Source organism: Macrobrachium rosenbergii, chromosome 23, assembly GCF_040412425.1.
Source record: "Macrobrachium rosenbergii isolate ZJJX-2024 chromosome 23, ASM4041242v1, whole genome shotgun sequence".
NCBI lineage: Eukaryota > Metazoa > Arthropoda > Malacostraca > Decapoda > Palaemonidae > Macrobrachium > Macrobrachium rosenbergii.
In genome coordinates this window covers 2,191,229-2,217,506 of record NC_089763.1, presented here as the reverse complement: position 1 = coordinate 2,217,506, position 26,278 = coordinate 2,191,229, and the positions used below count along the sequence as shown (strand labels likewise).

Below are 26,278 nucleotides of genomic sequence, written 5' to 3'. Positions count from 1 at the left end.
GTTACAATGAAAGGAAATGCTGATGATGCAGCTCTTTCATCATCTGGCTGTATACACCCACGCGAGCACACACATTTAGGCTACACACTCCTCGAAATTTTTTCCACTATGAACCACATCCTCATTAGGTGGTTAGGCAAGAGGAAATACAACACAAGGTCAATGCCACATCCATACTTCAGGTGCTGAATTGCGGATGGACCCCCTGTGCAATAAAACCCTCAGAGCATTAAAAGATTCAAACACTTACGCGGAGGCTCATCAACACCACATCGACCCCCCCCCCCTTCTTCTTCTCCAGCCAAACAGACTGCATCATTCACTGCTATCAGTCATTCTTGCACTTTCTTAGTATTGAGACAGTTTTTTCCAAACACCTCTTCCCCACAATCAGTCAAACCCTTTCTAGGTCTTCCTCTCCTCCTTCCCCTAACACATTTGAGTCGTAACACTTGTCATCAATCTTTCATCGTCTATTCTTTTCACACAACTAAACCGTTTCAAAATAATGTGTGGTCCATCCTTTCACCAACACTGACCATTTTGCCGCTTCTGTCAACCTCTACAGTTCTCACCATCTCAAATCTTCTTCATCCACACTTATGGACTATGCAAACAGTCCATATCAACAGCTTCAATTTTTTTCTCTTATTCAAATTCAGCTTCACTTCCATGAAGGAAAGTTGGCTCAACAATCCTTTCATACCTTCCCACCTAGTCTCCCACGGACAATTAAAGTCCCTCCCAAAAATTTTAAAATCACACAGCCACCTTTCTTGCTTCACTTGCTATGTGACTCGTCTCTTCTCTCATCCTATCATCACTCAAAATATTTGCTCCCAAATACTTATACATATTAACTGCTTCCATTCTTCAGCCATCCTAATTAATATCATTATTCTATATTCCTGATTTCCATAACAAAAACTTGATCCACACACCTACTGTACTAAACCTGTCTAAGACCACACTGTACTTTCGATATCAGTCCCACTGTCATCTATTTTGCTTTCCTAATCAAAATCGTACCATGAATATCCTGATATGCAAAGTAACGTTAATTTTATGTCCAAGTACACATTACTGTTGCCTCTCTTACCACTTGAGCAATGTTCTCTCACTTTTTTATTCAGAACCTGTCTCTCTTCCGGATAAACCCTACAGTACAGCTCCTGGACAGCCAGTCAGTCAGTCACACTAGCAACACTATAGGGCAGTATCTTGCAAATCCTAATATTAACATGTGGTGTTTTCTATTCTTCATTCTCTTAGTTTCCCTCCTTATGTTTCAACAGTCAGTTCCATAAACATTCTCAATAATACAATAACCTTTCTTGCATTATTCAGCTGAGCCCCTCTTTTATCTGTAACATTTAACAAATTTTCAAATAGTCATCTCATCTATTCAGGACTGCATCTCCTTTCAAAAACTTCTCTTGTATTTACAGCTTATTGTTTTCCTTGAGAGTCTTGTTCACCTTCCCCCCCTCTATTCTTATTCCTGAACTTTTTTTAATTGCTCTCTTCTTGACTACCCTATCCACCCTTTTGTAGGTTAGCAAATGAGCTTTTTTTCATGTATCTATATATACTCTTTTCTCCACTCAATCTTTTGTTTCCTCTTTCCACCTTTTACTATTTTCACTGCCTTTTCCTCCCAGTCCTGTAATAACAAAAACTCCTTTCTGCCCCTATGACCTCACCCTCAAATTTTATATATTCTCATAAACTCTTTTTCACTTCTACACACACACACACACACATATATATATATATATATATATACATATATATATATATTATATATATATAATATATATATATATATATATATATATATATATATATATATATATATATATATATATATATATATATATATATATATATATATATATATATATATATATATATATATATATATGTACGTATATATTGATCTATATAGGCTATATATGTATGTATATTTAAACACTTATATATAACTATATATTCACATATATAGAAGTGAAAAGAGTTAATGAAAATATATAACATTTGTATATGTATATACTGTATGTATGTATGTATATATATATACACACACATATATATATATATATATATATATATATATATATATATATATATATATATATATATATATATATATATATATATATATATATAAAAACAGCAGGGCCTGTAATACCATATAAAAGCCACGGTTTAACTAAGAAACGTTTCACGCATTGCTCAGTGCATCTTCAATCTGTAAAATTAACACAAACCCATTAAAATATAAGTCACAATAAAATTACGACAAACATCAATGTACTCATTATAAAAACTAAAAAGACTTAAGCGTAAACTTTACTTGAAAAAGAACCACAAGAAATGTGCTTAACAGCCTGTTCGAGTGGAGGAAGAAGAAGGAATGACCAAGAGAGTAAACCCAACCAAGACGTCTTTCAGTTATGCTAGCATCGAGAGCAGCAGACACGTTGGAGATGAAAGACGGAACCAGCCCTTTAATTTATAAGGAATCAAGGGTGGTGAGGTAGTTACTATGGCATTTGCCACCAATAATAGAAAAGTGTTTTTTATCGACTTCAGTCTTGCATATTGAAGCATGGTTTCTAATGTTAGAGAGTTCAGGTTTGCTAATTCTCTGTCCCGTTCTGCAACTATGCCCCATGTGACTGCAGTATCTCACCTGCAACAACCTTCGGCAAGAACCAACATAAATACCGGGACATCGCGGGTGCTTAAATTTGTAAACAGGCTAATGTTGGATCTCATGAAGGTCGGCAGTTTGTCTTTATGGTTGAAAAATGTGCAAGTCTCAAGAGGATTGATAGGGATAAGATGCATATTAAGGCGGCCAAACTCTTGTTCAATTATGTGTTTCATTTTACTACTTATTATCTAAGATAAAAGGGATGGTAGCGAATAGGCTTTTCCTTTGGACATTGTAAGAGGGAGTAGACTTAAAAATTTTTGTAACAGCAGCATGTCAATAATTTTTTAAACCGCATTTTCTAGATGAGAGTTCTGTGAAAAAAAGACTTACTAAAAACTCTATCTCGTGGTGAATAAGAGACCAGCTGGAACATTAATTAATACCCCTATTAACTATAGTGTAAATGGAGTTCAATTTAAAATTCTTAAAACATGAAGGCAGTATCATGAGAATATATATATATATAATATATATATATATATATATATATATATATATATATATATATATATATATATATATATGTATATATACATATATATATATATACATATATACATACATATATATATATATATTTTTATTTTATTTAATTTCTTTTTATTTTATCTTATTTTATTCTCTTTTAACATACATAAGAACATACATACATACATACATACATACATACATACATACATAGGTCATCAGCTCTACATACATCTATAGAATGGCGCTACATACATACCTGGTGATGTCTGCAACCACTCCAGGCCATTGAAAACTGTCGGATATGTGGTCAACAGTTTTCTTAGTTCAAAGATGACTATAATGAGCCAGATTCTTCATCAATGTAGGTTAGCAAATTTTGCCCTTTTATTTAATTTAAACATTTTTTCACTTTTTATCTTATTTTATTGGACTTAGGATCAGGTCTCTTGGTGCTTTTATCCCTGCACCACTTTCGTCTGGCTCGTCCTTTTGTCCTTGCAGTAGCTTATCATGTTTCTCTCATAGTACAGCTTTATTACAGTCTTCTTTTAGACACCTTTGGCTTGACCATAAACTCATTTTTGTCATCAGATTTGCTGTCTTGTTGTCAAACCAGACTTCTTCAGAGTAATTAACAAAACAAGACTAACAAACATTTACATGCAGCTAAAATCCCAGACCAAGACAGCACTCTCCATCTGTTCTGCAGATCAGAGTTCTAAACCAGCCCAGACCTAGGCCTTGCTGACAAGGCTTGGCTTCCTCTCCGATTATTCAGACACCCAGATCACGCAGAGCTATGATACCACCTGAGAGACTTAATTCATAATACTTTGTCATATATGACTCTAATCACTTTGACACATAATCTATATATCTATCATTACCACTTGGAGAAATTAAAGACTGGGTGTAAATCCTTACTAGTTTCAGCTTTGTTTCTGTGCTATTAACGAAGGAACTGATACATTGTGGTAGAAATTGACAATATACAGCATAGCCTATGCTAGAGAGACAGTACAAACAAACATACAGACCGTTGGAAACCAAAAATCCACACCTGATAGGTGCCAGGGAATGGAGCCTTATACTCACCTGTGGCTTTGGTCAGGTAATCTGAAGAAAATCTGATTATTTTTTCCCTTACATATCTACTACCTTCCTTAAAATTTAAGCATTTTGCATATTTCTTTTGAAAGTAATAGATCAAATATACCTGCCTTGAAAGAGATTCATATCATAAAAGCTTTCATTTTCGTTCTCGACAAGCATTCTGCTGGGCCTGCGTTCGATTCCCCGACCGGCCAATGAAGAATTAGAGGAATTTGTTTCTGGTGATAGAAATTCATTTCTCGATATAAGTGGTTCGGATTCCACAATAAGCTGTAGGTCCCGTTGCAGGTAACCAATTGGTTCTTAGCCACGTAAAATAAGCCTAATCCTTCGGGCCAGCCCTAGGAGAGCTGTAAATCAGCTCAGTGGTCTGGTTAAACTAAGGTATACTTAACTTTGTGAAACAAGACTTAATGATTTCCTTTCCAGTGCATTATTAGAATAAAATATCTTTTTTTGCCCCTGACCAGTTGATTGTGTGAGTTTTTTCACTATATGTACAAAAATTCCACTGTTCACTTGTGCATATTTAAAATTTTTTTATGCTGTCCAGTTGTCTTTTCCAGTTTGGCCAGTATATAAAAGTTTTCATAAGATTTACATTTAATTTAATATACTGTACACATCCTTTAATATTGTCAAGAGAGTTCTTTATGAATACACGTTTCATTGTTTTATTGTTCTTAAATGATACATTAACTCCAAAATTTCTAAGTAGATGGGGATATCTTTCAAATGATTTTTATATAGTAATTCAAGCAAGTTTCACATGTTGTAAGTTTCTTCTTGTCTGATACAGAGTCAGGATATTTCAATTTGTTGCCTGTAGGCGTAATCTTATATATTTCATCATCAGCGGCTTCATGGCCACGTTTATGTAATGCCCTTGAGAACATGGATGTGAAGACTAATTTCTGGTCAAAGAAATACAGTTAAGAAATCAGTTTTCACATTTACATTCTTAAGAGTATTGCATAAATATAGCCCTAAATACACTGATTATGAAATATTCTAATTTTATCTATTTCATCATCAATGTATTCAGGGCTACATATGCTCTTAAGAACACGGATATGAAACTGATTTATGGTCAAAGCAAGAGCTAAGAAATCAGTTTTGTTACATCATTAACATTTTTGTGTTCTATTTATGTTATATATCATATCTATGTATCAATTGTAAATGCTCAATTAAGAAGAAGCGCCCGCTTCTTCATACTTTATAAACACTGACCGGCATCTCATTGAATGCATCCTTTTCTTATATCTGATGACATCGCTTTAATTAACTATCAACAATTGGTGTCAGGTGCAAGGACAACGAACACAAGCCCCAGAATTAGGATGCAAAGGTATTCTATCATGATTTACAATAAACATCAGTGAAATTTTAATGAAAGTAACTGTCAATTAACCCACTCTACAGTAGGCTATCCCCGACGACGACGTCGCTATAGCAAATTTAGGCACACCTGACCAGCTTTCAATCTCAGGCGATACTGAACAAGAACGGCACTTTTTGAAGCAGAAATTTGACTTATATGTCCTAGCAGCTGGTTTGAATAATAAGCCTAATGATGTAGGTGTTGCACTATTGGTGAAGAGCTGCGGTTAGGCCCATGGTACTGAAAGAGATGATGCCCTCTGAGACCAGGTGATGTTTGGCTGCATTGAAGACAGGCTTAGGGAGAAATTTTCACGTGAAGAAACACTTCGTTTAGCAGATGCTCTTTCGATTTGTCAGTCACATGAATCATCCAAGAAGCAGATGTAGCCTACATTATCCGTAGTGAACATGAGGGTGCCACAGCTGTCAACAGAGTGCAGGAGACTACCAGCAAGTAGCCTAGGGTTTAGTGATCAAGAGGAGCAGAAAACTGATAGGCCTGCAACCAAAGCCAAGTCAGTGGACAGATGACTTATTGTGGTAACAATCGCATCTGGGACATTAGAAAATGTTCAGCTTATGGCAAGACCTGCGGTTACTGCAAGATGAGGAACCATTTCAGGTCTGAGTGCATACAAGCGAAGAAAACTTCAGGTAGACGTTCAGTGGCCGGTAAGTTGCATGCCGTTAGTGATGATGTTACTGATGAGGCAGCTAATGAAAGTGATTCGTCAGAGGAGTACATAATGAAAGTAAATCTTAAAGGCAAATCCAAGCCTAGGCCTAAGTGTATATTTGTGTTAATGCAGATTGGTGACAGCACTGTAAAGTTTCAAGTTGATTGCGGTGCAAGTGTCAACGTCATACCATTTCGATTTTTCTATTTGTTGCCTTGACCCTTATGATACCCAACTACAAATGTGGAACTCTAGTACAATAATCCATTTGGCAAATGTAGAATAAGCATTAGGAACTGCAAAAATAGAAAAAATACTCTATTGAATTTGTAGTCGTAGAGCAAGATTTTATGCCTCTGTTAGACAGACAAGCATAAAAACAGATGGGGTTGATTTCTGTTAAGTATGAGAACATTTGTCCTATTACAGATATATTTTCTGATTATATGATGTTTTTGGTGATGGTGTTGGTGAACTACCAGGCAATATTAATTTAACTAGGCTGTTGATGAAAATGTCAAACCAGTTGTCGTGTACCTGTTAGCTTGAAGACAGTCAAACAAAAGTTGTTAGACTTAGAAAGGCTGAAGGTCATCCAAAGGGTAGAGGAGCCCACTCCATGGGTAAGCAGGATGATGGTTGCATAAAAAAGACAGGTGATGTTAGGCTATGTATTGACCCCCAACAACTGAATAAAGCTCTTGAAAGAGAATTGCAACCTCTCCCCATTATGGTTGATATTCTGCCTGAACTGAGTAATGCCAAAGTATTTTCACGCTTTTACTTACGAAATTGATATTGGCATTGTGAATTAGATCATGAATCCTTTATGCTGACAGCGTTTCAAGCACCTTTTGGGAGAATTCGTTGGCTACGGTTACCATTTGGCCTTGCAATAAGTAGCAGGATTTTTCAATTTGCTCTTGATGATTTACCTGTTGTTATAATGTATTGCAGATGATGTTCTCGTTTATGGAAATGGAGAATCTGAGGAGGATGCTGTGATGGACAATGAACGCAAGTTGAAATTGCTATTTGATTGCTGTCTCAAGCATGAAATAAAACTTAATAAAGATAAGGTAGAACTACACAAATCTGAGATAACTTTTCTTGGTCATAAAGTTACTGCTCGTGGTTTAAAAGCAGATCCTTTTAAGACTGAGTCCATTGTAAAGATGTTCTCTCTTACTTTAACCCATCTAAGTCTATTGACATTCCATGTGATGCAATTCAATCTGGACTTGGGGCAGTGCACTGCAGGATGGAAGCCCTCTGTCGTATGCAAGTAGGGCAGTGGCACCAACAGAAAGGCATTACGCGCAGTTAGAAAAAGAAATGCTTGTTGTTTTCATTGCCTTAAAGAAATTTCATCAGTATATATATGGTTGCAGGACTAAAGTGTTCTCGGACCATAAACTTCATGTCAGTTGTTAACAAACCTTTGAACAGAACTCCTAAGAGGCCACAGGGGATGCTTTTAAGTGCACAGCAATATGACACTGAGCTAGAGTACACACCTGGTAAAGAAATGTATGTAGCTGACTTATTATCTAGATCTTACTTACCAATTAATGAAGGTGGTAGTGATTTTGAAGCAATTAACATGGTCTCATACTTACCCAATAGAGAGGAACAATTAAACAAAATTTGTGACGCTACTAGGCAAGATGAAAATTTGAAACAGTTGGCTGATGTAATTATGTATGGGTGGCCGGAGACAAAGGCTCAAATACCAACAAGTTTGATTCCATATTTCTCTGCTAGGGATGAGTTTACTGTGCAGGATGGTTTAATCTTTAAAGGTGAAAGCATAGTTGTACCCTTCAGTTTGCTCAACAAAAATGAGAGCCTCATGTCTCAAAATGATTTTATTAGATGTGTATAAATATCAAATTGCTCAACAAAAAGCCGTGGGAAAAAAAAGTGAGTGTAGACCTCGTCGACCTTAGGGGACAGTTTTTCATAGTAACTGTTGATTATTATAGTAATAATTTTTGGGAAGTTGACAGGTTAGAAAACAGAAAAACATCCGATGTGATTCGTAAATTGAACTGCGCTTTGCAAGGTGCGGATCCCCTTCAGTGCTCACAAGTGACTGTGGTTCTCAGTCCACTGATACAGACTTTCAAAAGTTTACAAAGGAATGGGATATCGAGCACCGAACAAAAAGCCCTAAGCATTTACAGTCCAGTGGATTAACAGAATCTGCAGTCAAAATGGCCAAGAGATTGATTAAGAAGGCAATAGATGGTAGTAAAGATCCATATTTAGCCATGCTTGATTACAGAAACGCACCAACTCAAGGTACTGATTTTGGTCCAGCACAATGCAGCTTAGGCAGGCGCACATAAACACTACTTCCAACTTCTTCAAATTTATCAAAACCTAGGATAATCAGTACAGAACATGTGAAGCAAGACATGAGATACTACAATCTTAGAAGTTCAATGTACTATAATAGAAGCAGTAAGGATCTAGATCCATTAAATGAAGGTGATGTGATAAGGATTAAACCTATGTAGTGGGTAAAAAGAGTTGGAACAAGGGTACTGTAGTAGAAAGCCTGGATGAAAGTCATAATGTTTCTCCTGATAATGGTATAATAAGACGTAACAGAGTACATTTGAGGAAAACCAACGAGTCTGATCATGTCAACAGCAAAAAGCATGCCATTGTAAATAGAGATGATAATGAGAGTGTATGTAAAAATAACCCAAGTAATGTTAATGAGAATTCTATATTGACTGAAAATAATAACATTGATGTACCTTATGCCCCTCAGTCTAACAGGAAAGATTCAGAGTGTGGCACACAGTTGACAGAAGTATGAGAAGTACCAGACGTTAAATTAGCTGCAAAATTTGACGATTTTGTAGTAACTAAGAAGTAAATTCTTATTTATTTAGTTTGTCAAGAAGTCTTTGAGTTTATATACAGCACTGCAGTTATGTCTTGTGGCATAGCTATACCGTATTCTTTATGCATACAAATAGGTTTTTTACTTTATATTTAAAACTCGTATGTGTACAAATATATACATGTTCTCTGTTTTCATTTAAAACATTGAGGATGTTACAGTATTAACATTTATTGTGCTCTATCTGTGTTATATATCATGTCTATATCAACTGTAAATGCTCAACAAAGAAGAAGCGCCCACTTCTTCGCTCTTTGTAAACATTGACTGGCGCCTCACTGAAGGCATCCTATTCTTATACCTCATGACATCTCTTTAATTATGTTTCATTACATTTTCACATCCAAGTTATTAAGAGCATTACATATATGTAGTCCTAGATACATTGATGATGAAATAGTTAAGATTAGGAGTACAGGCAAAAAATTTAAATAACGTAACTCTGAATTATACAATGAATTAGAATTGGCAAAAAAGACTGTATCAAAGTAAAAAATGAAACTTACAATGCAAAAAATAAAACCCCTTTGTTCTAATATCTGAAAAGCTCATAGGTCAAAGATATTTTATGAATTACAATACACAGTAGATTTTCGATTAATAAGTGTGGCTAAAGACATTGGGAAGAACCTTGAGAGGATGATTAGCCGTTGTCTGACGTACATCCTGATTAGAGAATTGTAGCCTATACGTGTTAAATACGTCAGGTATTCTCAAAACGTGAGAACATCCCTGCCTAGCAACAAGACTTTGTGAGTGCGTTTGCTGGAAATGTCCAGGTTCTGGAAAATGCATTTGTAAGTGTGTTTTTTTGGGCCAGAGTCCCAGTACGTGAAGGGATTAGTTATCACACAGATGGTCATTAGAAGATCAACACCGAATATTGTTAGAAGTCTTCGGTGAAGATTGTGGTTGGAGACCTGTTGATTAAGAATTGGGAATGTTGCTGTTTGGAGTTAGGAAACATTTTAGATTTACCAAACTGTAGATTGTTTTTTTCATTTAACATATATCTCACTTGAATTTGACCATTTTTACATTGTGTGTACTTTATAAGTAACATGGGAGGAATGCCCATATTTTTATGCATTGGGAATGTATTGGACTTTGACTTATTTTGACTTATTGTGGGAAAAGATTTTAAAGAGAACAATTAATTGAATATGGTGGACTTTAACATGTTTTATCAATTGATGAACATTAGTATTCCATTTTATTTCATCTCTTGTTTCTTGCAATCCAGCTATGTTAGATTTTTGTCAAATAAATTATTTTGGGTAACGCTTGTTTTGCTGTAGACCTGAGAGAGAGAGAGAGAGAGAGAGAGAGAGAGAGAGAGAGAGAGAGAGAGAGAGAGAGAGAGAGAGAGAGAGAGAGAGAGAATGAGTGTGCTTATGTACAGATGTGCATCACCAGTAGCCTTTTTGATGCAGTCACTATCAAGCTACCAATAGATGGGACTTCTTGACTTTGTAGCAAAAGATAAGCAGTGGAATTCCTCTCAACTGTGTGACATGATATAATATAATTTGAAAAATATCTTCCATCTACTTAGAAAGTTCGGAGTTGATGTAGCATTTGAGAGTGATAAAACAATGAAACATGTAGGCCTACTTACAAAGAACTCTCCTGACAATACTTAAGGATGTGTGTTACAAATTCCACGTGAGTCTTGTGATAACTTTTATATCGATCAAACTATAAAAGCATTGCAAAAGAGAATAGAACAGCATAAAAATGTGTAAGATATGCACAGGCCAACAGTGAAATTTCAATCCCAACTCCTTAGCCAATTCAGTGAGTTTTTCTATTTCCATCACCAAGCTGAAATAGAGGATACTTAACTTAGTCTAATTCTAAAAAAAAAATTACACTAGCCACTGCCCTCAACTCCAGACCCCTCCACTATTCATGATTCTGGTGAGATATATAGAGAAGAATCAGATCATGCATAAAAGGGTATCAGCACTGTATCTTGGAGATATTTTAAGTAAGGTCTTCTCTCTGTTGGAATATTTATGTGCAAGCCAAAACTTCCGAGAGCAGCCTGTGGATGGCAAAGCAAAAAGGATTGAGAAAGCAAGACAAAGCAAAGCAAGTCTCAGATCTCCGTTACCTCACACAGTCAGAAGGAAGGATACAGTGTTTTTAGTTCATCAAAATTATTTTAGCAATTCACTTTGAAGGACAAGCTGTTCTAAGGCTAATTCCTCGCTACTTCTTCCACAAGTATGATCGGCTAGAAATTGACATTTCAAAGGCAGGACCCTACTACTAATACTAATACTACCACTGTTGTTACCTTCTGGGTTTGTTGTTGCTAATGTGTTGTAAAAAAACTTTATATTTTTATGTACTTTGTGATTTAATCACAATAGGAAGAAACCCATAGGCCAATCTGTGTGACAATATATAACTGCTTGCTGAAATTATGTGTCCCTGTAGGGTGTTGGATTTCTGTTTCATGGCAGGGCAAGGGACAACACAGAATTTGTTGTTTTATATATTATGTAAACTTAACTGTATGGCAGCTTAACAGAAACTAAATTTACATTGTAGATTTAAGTAAAAGGTAAACAGTAATAATTACAGTACTCAACAGTTTGAGTAAAAGGTACAATTATAATAAATACATTGTTACGCATAAATACAGTATGTAGTTATACAACTAATTACATCAAAGTGTAGTTAGCAATCTCACACCTCCCCCCAAGATGGCAGGTGCAATACAAGGATACCTGGCATCTTAAGGTCCTTATTTAGTGTATGATTTCGAGTCCCATCTTATTTTTAAACGCTCTGGTGCCCGTGTCTGACGTCCACTATGTTGTACTGGTAAGGCAACTGATAACTGAGTATCAGGCTTAGGTGATGTTGCAGGTGATCTACGATCTCCATATCCTGAAGCTTCGCCACCCAACACCGAGATAGGCGGAGAAATAATGTCTCCTGGCAAAAAATGGCGATGAGGTCGTAGGAACCTCCGATTTCTCCAATAGATGCGCCCACTCCCAGTCTTCACGAGGTAATCCCTCCTCGTGCCAATTCCGACCACAACTCCTGGTTTATCCCATCGTTTTGTCTTAGGGTCTTGCAGATCCACGTACATACCAAGGTTCAGCTTAGAGAGTGGTCTAGCAGTGGCATCATACCGTTCCTTTGCCTGCTGCCGAAGGTACTCAGCCTTTATGTCACATTCGTCAGCTGTACGTTGCCATTCTTTTGCAAATGAACGATGATGAGCCGGAATCTTGGAACGCAAAGGATGTCCAAACAAGATTTGCGCTGGAGATCTACCATCCGCCCGTGGAGTATTTCTGAGCTCAAGAAGCCCTCGTGCGAACTCATCCTCATCCAGCTTGCCATTTCTTGTGGTCGTCAAAATCAACTTCTTGATAATCTTCACGGTAGCTTCGGCATGACCATTTGCTTTTGGATTATAGGGTGATGTCACGCGGTGTTCCACCCCCCATCGAGCAAGGAAATGCCGCAATGTTGATGAAGCGAACTGCGGTCCTCCATCCGTTTTCAGTACTACAGGCACACCTGTGTCTGAAAATATTGGCCTCAACAAACTAACTAGTTGAGCTGCAGAAGTTGATCCATTGCACGAAGATACATACGGCCAACCTGATAGGCGATCAACGTACACAAGAAATGTCTTGCCAGAGACATGAAAATAATCAGCAGACACAGACTCAAACACTCGACTTGGCAAGTCTTCCTGCGTCGAAGGCTCATTCTGCTGACCTGGTAACAGCTCTCGGCAACGAGAACAAGACTTCACTGTATTCTCAACGTCCCTGTCAATCCCTGGCCAGTACACCGTCTGGCGTGCTCGACGCTTGGTGCGGTCCACTCCTTGGTGAGCATCATGTAGACACTGCAAAGTTTCGCTACGCAGGCTGCGAGGTATGAGAAGTCTAGGTCCATAAACTATCAAACCATCATCCACGGCCAGCATGTCCCGAATTCCCCAGTATGCTCGCAACTCTTCTGGTAAGCTATGCTTATGATCTGGAAATCCTTTCATTATTACATCTCTTAATGACAGATATTCACCATCATGTGCAGAAGCATCACGAATCTTATCCAGCGTCTGGTCCCGTAGAGGTGCTAACCTTATGCCCTCCTCACAAGTAGCTAATAAAGACAATACAACAGCAGCATGCAATGGATCTGCATCATCCAGCACATCATTGTCCTCAGCAAGGCTCTGAACTGGTGAACGAGAGAGTGCATCAGGCATGCTGTGACATTTCCCACTTTGCCACCGTGCAGCAAAAGTAAATCTGCAGAGTTTCATTCTCATACGCTGCAGTCGAGGATTCTCTATTTCTCCAAGAAGTTTTGAATTGAGAATAGGAATAAGTGGTCGATGGTCTACTACCAGGTCAAAATAAGGCAAACCAGCCAAGTAAACACTGCATTTCCTCACTGCCCAAAGTACAGCAGCCATCTCAACCTCAATTACAGCATACCTAGTTTCCACATCCGTTAGAAACCTGGATCCACACTGGATGAGCTTCCAAGCCTCTCCATGTTGTTGCAGCAAAACAAACCCATACCATGCAACTTGGATGCGTCAGTTTGAAGCATAGTAGGTAAAGATGCATCAAAATGAGCTAAAACAGGAGGAGCAATGAGTGCTTCTTTAGTTTTCTCGAAAGCCACATCATGCTGAGGGGTCCAGCACCACTCATTCCGAGGTTTAAGCAGGTCCCTGAGTGGCTGTGCAGCAGCTGCAATCGTAGAAGAAAAGCTCCCAAGCTGATTGGTTAAACCCATGAATGACCTGAGATCAGTGATATTTTGTGGCTTTGGAAATTCAGCTATAGCTCTCACCTTCCGAGAATCCACACTATAACCTTCATGATTTATACTGTAACCACAAAATTCAACATTAGGTTGAGCAAAGGAAATTTTGTCAGGATTTAAGGTTACTCCAAATTTGTCACATTTTTGCACAAGTGTGATCACATGGGCTAAGTGGTCACGGTAACTAGAATCATACACCAAAATATCATCAACAATTTTGACAGTGCATGGAATATCTCCCAAAGCTTGATCTCCTCGACGATTGTACTCATCTCCAGATGATACAAGCCCCATTACAGCTCGTTTGAATTTGTAACGTCCCCAAGGTGTGATGAAGCAAGTAAGATCCTGATCTTCTTCAGCAATTTTGATTTGGAAGTATCCCATCTTCGCATCCAAAGTAGTGAACCACCTGGCTCCAGCATCCATAGACGATATAGCATCATGAGGGGATCGAACTGGATATGTAGGTCTGCGCACGTAGCGGTTAAGTCTTGTAAGGTCCACACACAACCGCACACCACCCATCTTCTTTGCAATAGGGACCATCGAATGACACCATTCGGTGGGGTAATCAACCTCACCAATGATATCCTTAGCAAGCAAGTCATCTAGCTGAGCTTTAATATCCGATCTCCAACAATACGGAATGGTGTAGTGTCCCTGTAGGGGGGGAGGTGGTGCCGACAGTGCACCTTACACAGTGTGAAGGATATAGGAATATGTCTAGAATTTTTCCCAACAATAACTCAGTTAACACTGATTCCTGCCCGCTGTTCTGGGCAGGGACACTCAATCAAAGGATAACGGCTTCAAACCAGCACAACAAGATGGTGGCTACACCAAACACAAGTCCATTTTCAGATTTTACTGCAAAAATAAATTATAATACAAAAACACACCCATACTATATAATACTATGTTAATAAGACAAAACATATGCATGTTTACAATAATTTTATGCTAATTCAAATAAAAACTGGGTTTACAATCAAGAATGAACTGAACAAGGAACAATGGATGAATTCTGGGACATGTGGAGGAGGCAATCAAGATGCAAAAGTTACAAAGTTACATTAATTTTGTTACAAAATCACTAAAATTACAATTATTGATCCTACGAATGTAGTGTTACTTTGTGATATGCTACATATAAATACAAGGCTAGGGTGGCCATCAATCAAATTAGATTAAAAACACTACAATTGGCTAAGGCTTTATGGTTGATTCTAGCAGGATGGTCGCCCGTGACATACACAGAAAAACACGCCTACCTACTTGGTGCTAGAAGAAGAGTGAGGAGGGCGCTTCGATTTGGCTTTGCCAAAGAGCGTCCTCTTCAGAAATTTCAAGTTTTATAAAAGTAACTTACCAAGTAATTACGTTAGGGTTGCCATACGTCCAGATATGTCCTGCATTTAGGTGTCAAAATCCTCGTCCGGGGGAATTTTAAAATTTCTGCAAACGTCCGGAATTTCAGCTTTTATACAAAAAAAAAAAAAAAGATAATTAAATAAAATGAAAATAACAACAATGATGACGACAACAACAACAATCTGTCAATTCGGCTGCTAAAGCTATACTCACTGTTAGCTAACGTTGCTAAAATAATCTAATTTTTTTTCCTCTTGTAAGTGTACACTTTATTCATATCAGCAATGTTGTGGCAAAATAAAAGAAGAGTAAATGGTTATTGCACACAGTTTTCAGTATTTCTTATGTTATGGTAGGTTTTTTTAAATTATTTTATCATACATGCACGCATGCACACCAGTGATAGATAATACAAACTACATTTTTTTTTAACTTGGAAGAGGGGGGGGGTGTTCAAGAGGGAAGTGTCCTGTATTTTGACTGTTCAGATATGGCAACCCTAAATTACATAGCGAGTTGGAAACATAGGCTATGTAATTTTAATGATATAGCCTGTGTTTCTAACTCTCGCAGCAGCTAAGAATTTGAAATTCACGGTAGCGTTCCAATGTTTTTTAGTGTATGTGACGAGTCCCCGCCCACTTACGGGGAAAGATAGGTACAACACAGGTGAAGAGCTCAATTCATTTCTGCCAGCTGACGACTGAACTTCAGTTGTCTGATGCAGCTTTGATTTGAACTTGGTCGACGGATGGTTGTTCTTTGTCTCCATTTGGTGATGTATTCATTATTTTTGGTAGCCTTCGTGCTATTTTCAGATGGCCTAGGATATATTAGTCATATTATTCAGGATTTATGATTTTTTCCTCACGATGTCTGGCACTAGTGCTTCCAGTATTCGTTTCTGCAGCAAAGGCTGCAAAACTAGATTGATGAAAGTCTTATAATTCCCACACAATCTGTAGCAATTGTAAGGGAAGACTTGTTTGATTGACTTGACGTGTATTGAATGCAAAGACTGGGATCAGGGGAAGTGGAAGACATGAAAATCACATTTAGACAAGCTAGAAAGAAACAGGAAAAGAAAGGCAGCTGTTAGAGCTGAAGCTAGGAACATAGCTAGCCTAGAGTGTATGCCTAAATTGGGCTTAGCTGATTTACCTGTTCTGTCATCTGTCTCTTCTACTTTCCCCCATAACCATCTCCTTCACCCGGCCCTCATGCTTCCGGCCCTGACACCATTGCCAGCCTAGAAGCCCGTGTTGATCAAAAGTTTGGGCTCACAGTTACTACTAAGGAGCAATTAAGTGCCTCGGTGAAAGTCCTTATGGACAAAGCTAGTGAGCAAAGTGCTGGTCCAAGTGCAAGTGCAGTGTTAGTGGAGGAGGCGTCTAGTCATCCCCCCAACGCTCCTAGGCAAAGGTCACGGTCAAATTCCCATGCACCAGGGAGGAGGCATACTGGTAGTCCAAGGGAGGTTGGTGGGGTTTGCCTACGGGCAGGCGGCCCCTCGGTCGATCCTGTTGAGCAGTCCTGGACTCGGCGGACAGCTACTGGAAAGGCACCTGAAAGGAAGTGCATGAGCTTTCATCTAATTCTTCAGACTCCAGCCCAGGTAAGAGGCACAAAGGGCGCTTTCACGATGTATCTCATCCTTTGGAGAGGTGTGTAGCAGTTACAGACTGCTCTTCCCCGCCTCCCTACAAGCACCTTAAGGAACCTGAGTGTAGTCCTCAGCCGTCCTGTAGTTTCTGGGCCAGCCTGGAACGAGTTTCTCATGAACGCCGGTGTTTGTCGCCCAAGTGCCCTTCCAGTTTATGTAAGTGCCCAGCTTTGTCTTCTAGGTGTCCAGCGGATCTGGAACGTTCATCAGCTTCTTTATACCCAGCAGCTCTTGAGTGCCCAGGAACTGTGTCCGAGTACCTGGTGCCTCCTCCCGTATGTTCGGAGCCACATTCAGAGTGCCCGACACCATGTTCGGAGCTCCCAGCACCACACTCCAAGTGCCATCTTCTTTACAAGTTGAATGTGGTGAACTACCTCTCTCTCTCTCCACTGAGAGCTAGTAACAATGAAGAGTGCTCTGAGAGTTCAGACAAATGATTCGCCAACCAAAAAATTATTTAGATTAAGAGATGTGTTTATAAACAATCATCCACCTCCCTTCCAGATTAGAGCTAGAAGATTGTTTGAGTCACCAAATATAAATGTACAATTACCTTTAATAATAAAATTACCTCCTCCTTGGGCAATGCATAAAATGAGAATTTGTACACACTTGAAATATTTATCAAAAAGTTATTCATATACTCCAGAACACCATAGGCAACATATAGTAGAACATATAATCTGGAAAGGTCAACATTATGCAATATACACCGATGGATCTAAGTCACAATACGGAGTGGGATATGCTGCAGTATCCCAAAACAAAACATATCAGTTCTCTCTACCAGATAATGCCTCAGTATTTACATCTGAGTTATGTGCAATAGCATCAGCCATAAAAATAATTAGAGAAGCCTCATGTAATAATTTTGTGATTTATAGTGACACCAGAAGTGCTATAGAAGCCATTCGAAGCTATAATAAAAAAAATAATATTGTACAACAAATTAAGTTTTCACTCCATAAATTGTATAATAATGGAAAAAATATTGAAATATGTTGGATCCCTGCCCATGTAGGGATTAAGGGAAATGAAGAGGCTGATAAAGCAGCTAAAGAAGCAACACACTTGACAAGAGCAAATGTAGACATCCCTATTAGTGACTATAAAAGATATTTAAAAACAATCATTGTAAGTAAATGGCACAATATATGGAATGAAGAACCTTAAAATAATAAACTAAAACATAAAATCCAGTGTTGGAAAATGGAGTTCGTCATATCAGAGAGAGAGACACACACACATGTAATTCTGACACGTCTTCGAATAGGCCATACTCGTTTGACACATGGACACTTAATGAACAGTCCAAATGGCCCTTCTCTCAAGTGCCTAGATTGCAAAGTGTTGATAACTGTGAACATGTATTGTATGAATGTCCAAAATATAACCTGCAGCAATTATCAAATTTCAGAAGTAGATTGTAAGGTCATCAAATTGCCCCTCCTTTCTTGTGTTTCTCTCTTCATATGTACATTAATCACATCATATATGTTACTTGTTGATATTTCAGATTCTTTATGTATCTCATTGTATGCATCATTGTATGGCCTGTCTGCCGATATATGCCTGACTTTTACATGTTCTGTAATGCATTATATATGTCTTTTTATGCCTGTTAACAAATACAACCTCCATATGGACGTGGCGGGAGGCCTCAGGTCGCCTGCTACCTTTCCGTCCACTTTCTGTATTATAAACACCTGCCGAGAATAATAAAGGATCAGTCTTTCACTTCTGACATTTCTTGAACCTCACACTGGTGACCCCAGAAAGGGACAGGTAGCATGGTTTTGGCCCGGCCATTAATGGACTAAATACAGCCGCAGCCTACCATCAGAGAGCCTTTAGCGGACTAACTATGGCGTAAAGTTTAGGCATCTGATAGCTCCCTCCCTGGCGGAAACCATGCCATTAATGGACTAAATATGGCGTACCCAAAAAAGGGCACGTTTTGGCATTTCGTTTGACCACTCAAACAATCAGCACTATTAATGGACTCATACAGCGCATCTTCCCGCATTTTGGTGGGTGAGTAGTAAAGATGTTGGAAGCTGAACCTCATTGCGAACCCACATGCATCGTCTGTACACCTCTCTCGCCAACAAAGCCAGACGCAGTCAAACTTCCCCTGTTTTCGCGGCAGAACACGGCATCATGGTTCCTGCATGCATTTCGCGAGGCGCGCATTATAGACGATGCTGTCAAATCCAACATCACCAAGACGGCACTCCCAGAAGAGGTGTTCAACAGAATCTCCCCCTGGCTTGATGTGCAACTGGACAAGGTCACATATGCGGCCTTGAAAGATAAACTAATGCAATCTTACTCCATGCCTGTGACCAAGAGAGGGCAGTGCGCACTTGACCTGGGACAAACTATGGGGGTTGGTAACATTGCCAGGCCGCGATGAAAACGGGAGGAGAAGGATGGTAGATTTAACAAAAGCAATCTTCCTTTGGTGCCTCCCGCAGGAAGTTAGGTGCCAGATAAGGGATGCAGACACCCTTGACATGGACACCTTAGTCGACGACGCCCAGAAACTACACGAGGCCACCAAAGCCTCGAAACACGCCAACGGCCTGACAGCTGCCACCCTGGGAGCCTGCAGCCTGACGGAGGAGAATGATGATGACGACAGAGAATCAACGGTGTTTACAGAAAGAAGACACCACTCAGGAAACACAGGACATGGTCAGACCGGGTCAGACCCGGCGTGGTGCTTCTTCCCGGACTGTCTCAATTCTGGGATGCAGATACCACTGGCCTTTCGTTATCGCGGATGTAAAGTTCCCCTTGCTGGGCGCAGATTTCTTAGGACACCACGGACTTCTAGTCAGCGTTGCAAGACAACGCCTCCTCAACACAGGAACCTGCCACTCCTGTCAGCTCTTCACTGGACCTGGAATGCCCACCATCTGCTCCACAGTCCCCAACAGCTACATGTCCCTCCTACAGGAGTTCCCAGACGTATTCAAATCAAAGCTACGCCAGTCACCCGGGGCTTCAGCAAAGCATGGCATCTTCCATTACATCACCACGACGGGCCCACCAACCCATGCCAAGTTCTGATGACTGTCCCCATAGACGTTACAAGACGCCAAACGGGCCTTCGCAGAGATGGCACGGATGGACGCCTGTAAAAAAGCATCAAGCCTGTGGGCTTCTCCCCTCCACATTGTAAAGAAATCCAATGGTTCATGGAGGCCCTGTGGGGACTATCAGCGTTTGAATTTACTGGCAACACCAGACCACTACCCCCTCCCTAACATGCAAGACCTGACAGGCGCCCTCTACGGAGTGAAGATTTTCTCCAAGATGGACCTGCTGAAGTCATACTTCCAAATCCCTGTGCATCCTGATGACGTCCCAAAGACCGCCATCATCACGCCCTTCGGGAGCTACATATTTTCCTATTCCACCTTCGGTCTCAGGAACGCAGGTACCACATTCCAGCGCCTGATGGACACCATCTTGGGGGATCTGCCTTTCTGCATCTGCTACATCGATGACATTCTCATCTCCAGGTCCCTAGAGGAACACCTTCGCCACGTCTGCGCCATCCTGAAATGTCTGCAGGACAGCAGACTAGTCGTCAGGTTCAACAAGTGCATTTTCGGAAAAGAAAAAGTAGACTTCCTTGGCCATGAGATTTCCCTAGCAGGAGTGCGCCCCACGGCCTTTAAAGTAAAAGCTATAGAGAACTTCCCGAAACCACAGACCATCAAGACCCTTTAGGAATTTCTCGGGATGGTAAACTACTACCGACGTTTCATCCCAGATGTTGCCCGCACTATGTACCCCCTGACATCAATCCTGAAGGGCAAACCAAAAACACTTACATGGGAGGCTCTGCAGCAGCAGGCATTCATTGCAACAAAGAGAGCCCTCTCCAGTGCCACTATCTTAACTCACCACAGCCCCACTGCTGCCCTCAGGTTGACAACGGATGCCAGCAACATCGCCTGCAGTGCAGTACTCGAGCAGCTTGTGAACAGCACCCCTCAGCCCTTGGCCTTCTTCAGCCACAAGTTTTCGCCAGCAGAGACTCACTACAGCGCCTTCGACAGAGAGCTGCTGGCTATCTACCAGGCCGTGAGACACTTCAAGTACCTGCTGGAGGGGACCGAATTCACAATCCTGACAGATCACAAACCCTTGGTGCACTCATTTGCAAAGCCAGGAGATCCGTGGTCTGCATGGCAACAGTGGCACCTGACCACCATCTCTGAATTCGGGTGCACCATCAACTACGTCCCTGGCAGGAAAAACCCAGTGGTCGACGCCCCGTCGAGGGTAGAAATCAATTCCCTTCGCCTCGGCATCGACTACGAAGACCTGGCAAAAGAACAAGCAGTAGATCCAGAGATGGCAGACTACAGGACAGCAGTGATGGCCCTTAGGTGGGAAGACGTGCCCTTAGCAAGCTCGAACACAACTATCCTCTGTGACACCAGCACAGGCCGCCCACGCCCCCTAGTACCAGCTCCAAGGAGAAGGCAGGTGCTCGACATAGTCCACGGTCTTTCCCATCCATCAGGGTGCACAACGGCGCACCTCATGACATCCACATCGACGTCGTCAGGCCCCTTCCACAATCGGAAGGAGCCAGATACCTCCTGACGATCATAGACCGCCTCACCCGTTGGCCCGAGGCAACTCCCATGGAGGAGGCATCAAGAGAAGGGCAGGTAGACGAGTACTGCTAGTTTATTGAGGAAGCAGCCCGCTTATAAAGCGGCATGCGGACGTCAGTACAAAGACATACAAAGACATACAAGTAACCTGAGGTCAATCATTCATTATGCAAAAATAAGACAGGTACATATAGATAACGTGACAATAAAAATAGTAGATTAAATACAAAGATACTCTGTAACATACACAATAGACAAGGACAAATATGGGTTGGTAACGAATGTACAGTCAGCTTCACGGGAGTTGAGACAAATTACCACCGATGGAGAAATATGGTAACTCTCTGAAGTAGTAGCAGTTCCTGGGTATGCAGTTTATGAATCCTTGTGCATAGACGTTTTGTAAGGAAGGCGCTGATTGGTCAACTCTTCTCTGATTTCTACATATAGTTATAGCATATTAGTTTCGCTGATTTTATGAGATATAGCTATCAAAATACGTGATTAACATGATTACTGAACATATTCTCTCATTCTGCATGTAAAATGAAAAATCACAGCTTGGTGAATAACATCCTGAAATTCGTTGTAATGAGTTTGTAAAGTAATTGTGTGTGTGTGTGAGTGAAGGGATAAAAGTTCTCATTTCGCTCGTTGTAACATATTCTAAACGTATAAATTAGGATTTTGACTGCCATTCACATCCTTATGACCCAGTCGACTATGCATTTACAAGTTGGCTCGGCCTTCTTTGCGAACGGTTCCACGATAAGGTTTTCATTACATTTTCAGTAAAGGCAGTCGCAGGATGAGGATCTGTTGTTATATAGAAGTCTTAACTGCAATAACACCACCCCTCGTATAGTTGATCTACCATTATAATACTAAAATAATATGAGGATTATCATCCACTAACGGACCCCAACGATTATTAAATGCTTTTCCTTACCGAGAGAAATTGATTTGTTTCTAACAAGACACTTATTTAGTGGTGAATTGTTACTGCTAATCATAATTATTTTCGATTATAGAGCACGAAACATTCAAGTGCATAATTATAAAGCACTGTAAATGTGTCCGTTGAGGGAAGAATGTAGGGTAGAATCGCCTATCTCGCCATTGCTTTGTAAACTGTTACGTTCTTTCATTATGGTTGTAGAGATCTGATGTAAAAGTAAAATGTATTTCTTTATAGAAGAAAGTGATTTGATAATAAAATAATATCTTCTTTCCAATCGTGCAAGATCTTATTTCTTTAATCAAGACTTAAAGGGACAGTTATGTTCTTTCACATGAAGTTGTTACCTTTATTCATGTACCCTCTTTTTTTCTTATCTTTTATTGGTGATAAACGTTTTGATATATTACATCGTTTTCACATGCTTACAACTTTCATTCTACAGTATGTTGTATTTTGGATTACATGATCTTTACTAAGATCCCTTACTAATTCCTAAATTCCTCTTGTTAAGCACCCCCCCCCTTCCTTTTAGGATTTCATAATGTTAGATGCGGAAATGTCTGATTTATGCTGAGGATAATGCTAACATCTGGAAATATTAGGATTCAAGAAATATATTTTTAATTTTTTTAGTGCACAAGATGCTTCACCATACACCCGTGAAATGTTTTCTGCATATGCAAATGAAGTTTGGAGCCCATCAGAATATCACTACCAAATCATGTCATGTGGAGAACAATGTGTATGAACGTATTGAATTGAAATCATTTTCCAAAATAAAATTTCTATTTGATTTGGCTCTGGAAAGTCCAACCTCTGCTGCAGTTTCTGTCGGGGACACACCACTTTCGCTCATTCCGACAATCATCCCCCGTAAAACGATGTTTTCATTGCATCTTTCCATTCTGTGATCTAGATTCAAATGGCTCAGCTTTGAACCGTGATTACCAGCTCATCTCCGTTATAAAACAAGTTCACTCCCTATGAGATTGAACTATCTAATCTGAAGTCATATAATTCATCGATAAGTTATTTGTGATCTAAGTAACATAAAATTTATCTGAATGATATAACATTATTATAAGACACCTTGATAACCTGAACATCATAACACCCAGTAACAAGACCGCTCCTTAATTCCTTAGTTAAATAATACCCCCTCACCTAGAAAGGAAGAAACAAACATCACAGACATAGTTACCATTGGTTATAATCATACACTCGAATATCTTACTCATCATATTTTGAAATATCACCTTTTAGTATTTCGGTTGACTTGATTTTTCCTAGGCATTCATTCAAAAATATTTTATTTATTTATTTATTTATTTTTTTGTAACAAACAGACAAATTGTATTATCTGGAGAAATGCTGCCTGATGACAATTTGAAGTCGGCTAGTAGTAGTAGTAGTACTATTATCATTATTACCAGATACGCAAGAGTTTGGCTCATTACGGTTATGTTTCTAGATAACAACCACTAATAACCTCACCATGATAGTGGACAAACCCTTCGCAAAGACGGTCTATCCAACTCGCAAACGCGTAGCCGATTTAGCCATAAAGACGGGAATGGCAGTCAAAATCCTATCATTTATACGTTTAGAATATGCTATAACGAGCAAAATGAGAGAACTTTTATCCCTTCACTCACACACACACACAATTACTTTACAAATTCATTACAACGAATTTCAGGATGTTATTCACCGAGCTGTAATTTTTCATTTTACATGCAGAATGAGAGAATATGTTCAATAATCATGTTAATTACATATTTTGGTAGCTATATCTCATAAAATCAGCAAAACTAAAATGCTTTAACTATATGTAGAAATCAGAGATGAGTTTACTAATCTGTGCCTTCCTTACAAAACGTCTGTGCAAGGATTCATAAACTGCGTATCCAGGAACTGCTAGTACTTCAGAGAGTTACCATATTTCTCCATCGGTGGTAATTCGTCTCAACTCCCGTGAAGCTGACTGTACAATTACATAGAAAAAATAGGGCTGATTATCCTGACCTAAGGTCAGGCGAATGGCACCGTAGAAAACAGGAGGTTCTTCACAGAAAACCCATTTAGCGGGGACTTTACAATACTCCCTCCCCCAAGATGTAGGTAATGTCTTTCTATGGGAGTCGCCTCGGCCACGTGGTGGAGCAGTCGACAACTGTCAGAAGGTATCTGGCTCCTCCTGATGGGGGAAGAGGACCCACAATGTCGACGTGGATGTGCCTGAACCGTCTTCCCCGCTGAGGAAAGTCGCCCACCCCCGACTCCGTGTGGCACCCAACTTTGCTGGTCTGGCACTGAATGCACTGCCTCGCCCAGGCCGTTGCATCCCTCCGTATGTCGTGCCAGACGAACTTCTCTGCCAGCAGCTTGGCCGTCGTCTGCCAGAGGGGTGGGACAGTCCGTGGATGATGTCGAAGACCAGATGTCGGCGGGAGGTGGGCACCAGTAGGCGGGGGGTGGCCAGTGCTTACGTCGCTCAGCAGTGTTGGCCCCCCAGGGGCGAGTGGCATGTCCTTCCACTTCAGTGACATGATGGCGGTGCGGTAAGCTGGAATCTCTGGGTCGGTGGCTTGTTCCCGGGCGAGGTCCTTGTAGTCGATCCCGGGCTGCACCGTGTTGAGTTCGATTCTCGAGAAGGCATCCGCTACAGGGTTCTTCCTGCCGGGGAGGTATTTGATGGTGCAGGTGAACTCCACGATGGCCGCGAGGTGCCGCTGCTGCCTGGAGGACCATGCATCCCCCATCTTGGTGAAGGTGTGGACCAGCGGCTGGTGGTCCGTCCAAACTAGTGCTGTAGCAGGACTCGGTGGGGCTGAGCTTCTTGCTGAAGAAGGCAATGGGCTGAGGGGCTCCGTTGATGACCTGCTCCAGGACGGCCCCACAGGCGACGTTGCTCTGTTGTTAGCTGGAGGTGGGTGTTGGGGTCCTGGTGGTCCAAGGCTGTTGCCTTGGCGAGGCCTTCGTCAGGGAGAAAGCCCGCTGCTGGTTGGGGCCCCACACTAAGGACTTTGGATGGCCCTTCAGGATCTCCGTCAGCGGGGTCATGGTGTGTGCGACCCCGGGGATGAACCTCCTGTAGTAGTTGACCATCCCGAGGAATTCTTGTACGCCCCTGACAGAGGTAGGGGTGGGGAACTGGATGATAGCCTCAACCTTCGATGCAAGAGGGCGGACGCCTTCCGGGGATGTCTTGTGGCCTAGGAAGTAACTTTTTTGACGCCGAAGGTGCACTTGTCGAACCTGACGATGAGGCTGTTCTCCTGCAGGCGCTGCAGGACCTGGATGTGCCACAGGTGTTCTTTGTGGGACCTGGAAAAAATTAGGATGTCATCAATGTAGCAGACGCAGAAGTTCAAGTCCCCTAGGATGCTGTCCATCAGTCTCTGGAAAGTCGCCCCTGCGTTCCTCAGCCTGAAGGTGGAGAAGGTGAAGACGTAGGAACCGAAGGGCATGATGATGGTGGTTTTGAGAATGTCTTCTAGAGCTATTGGTACCTGAAAATAAGACTTTAACAA

At 40.5% G+C, this 26,278-nt stretch overlaps 1 protein-coding gene across 2 annotated transcripts in view; it reads left to right on the top strand.

Moving 5' to 3' along the window:
* The window catches only part of LOC136851228 (uncharacterized), a 354,709-nt gene that overhangs the window by 316 nt on the left and 328,115 nt on the right, over positions 1-26,278 (top strand). The window lies entirely within an intron of this gene.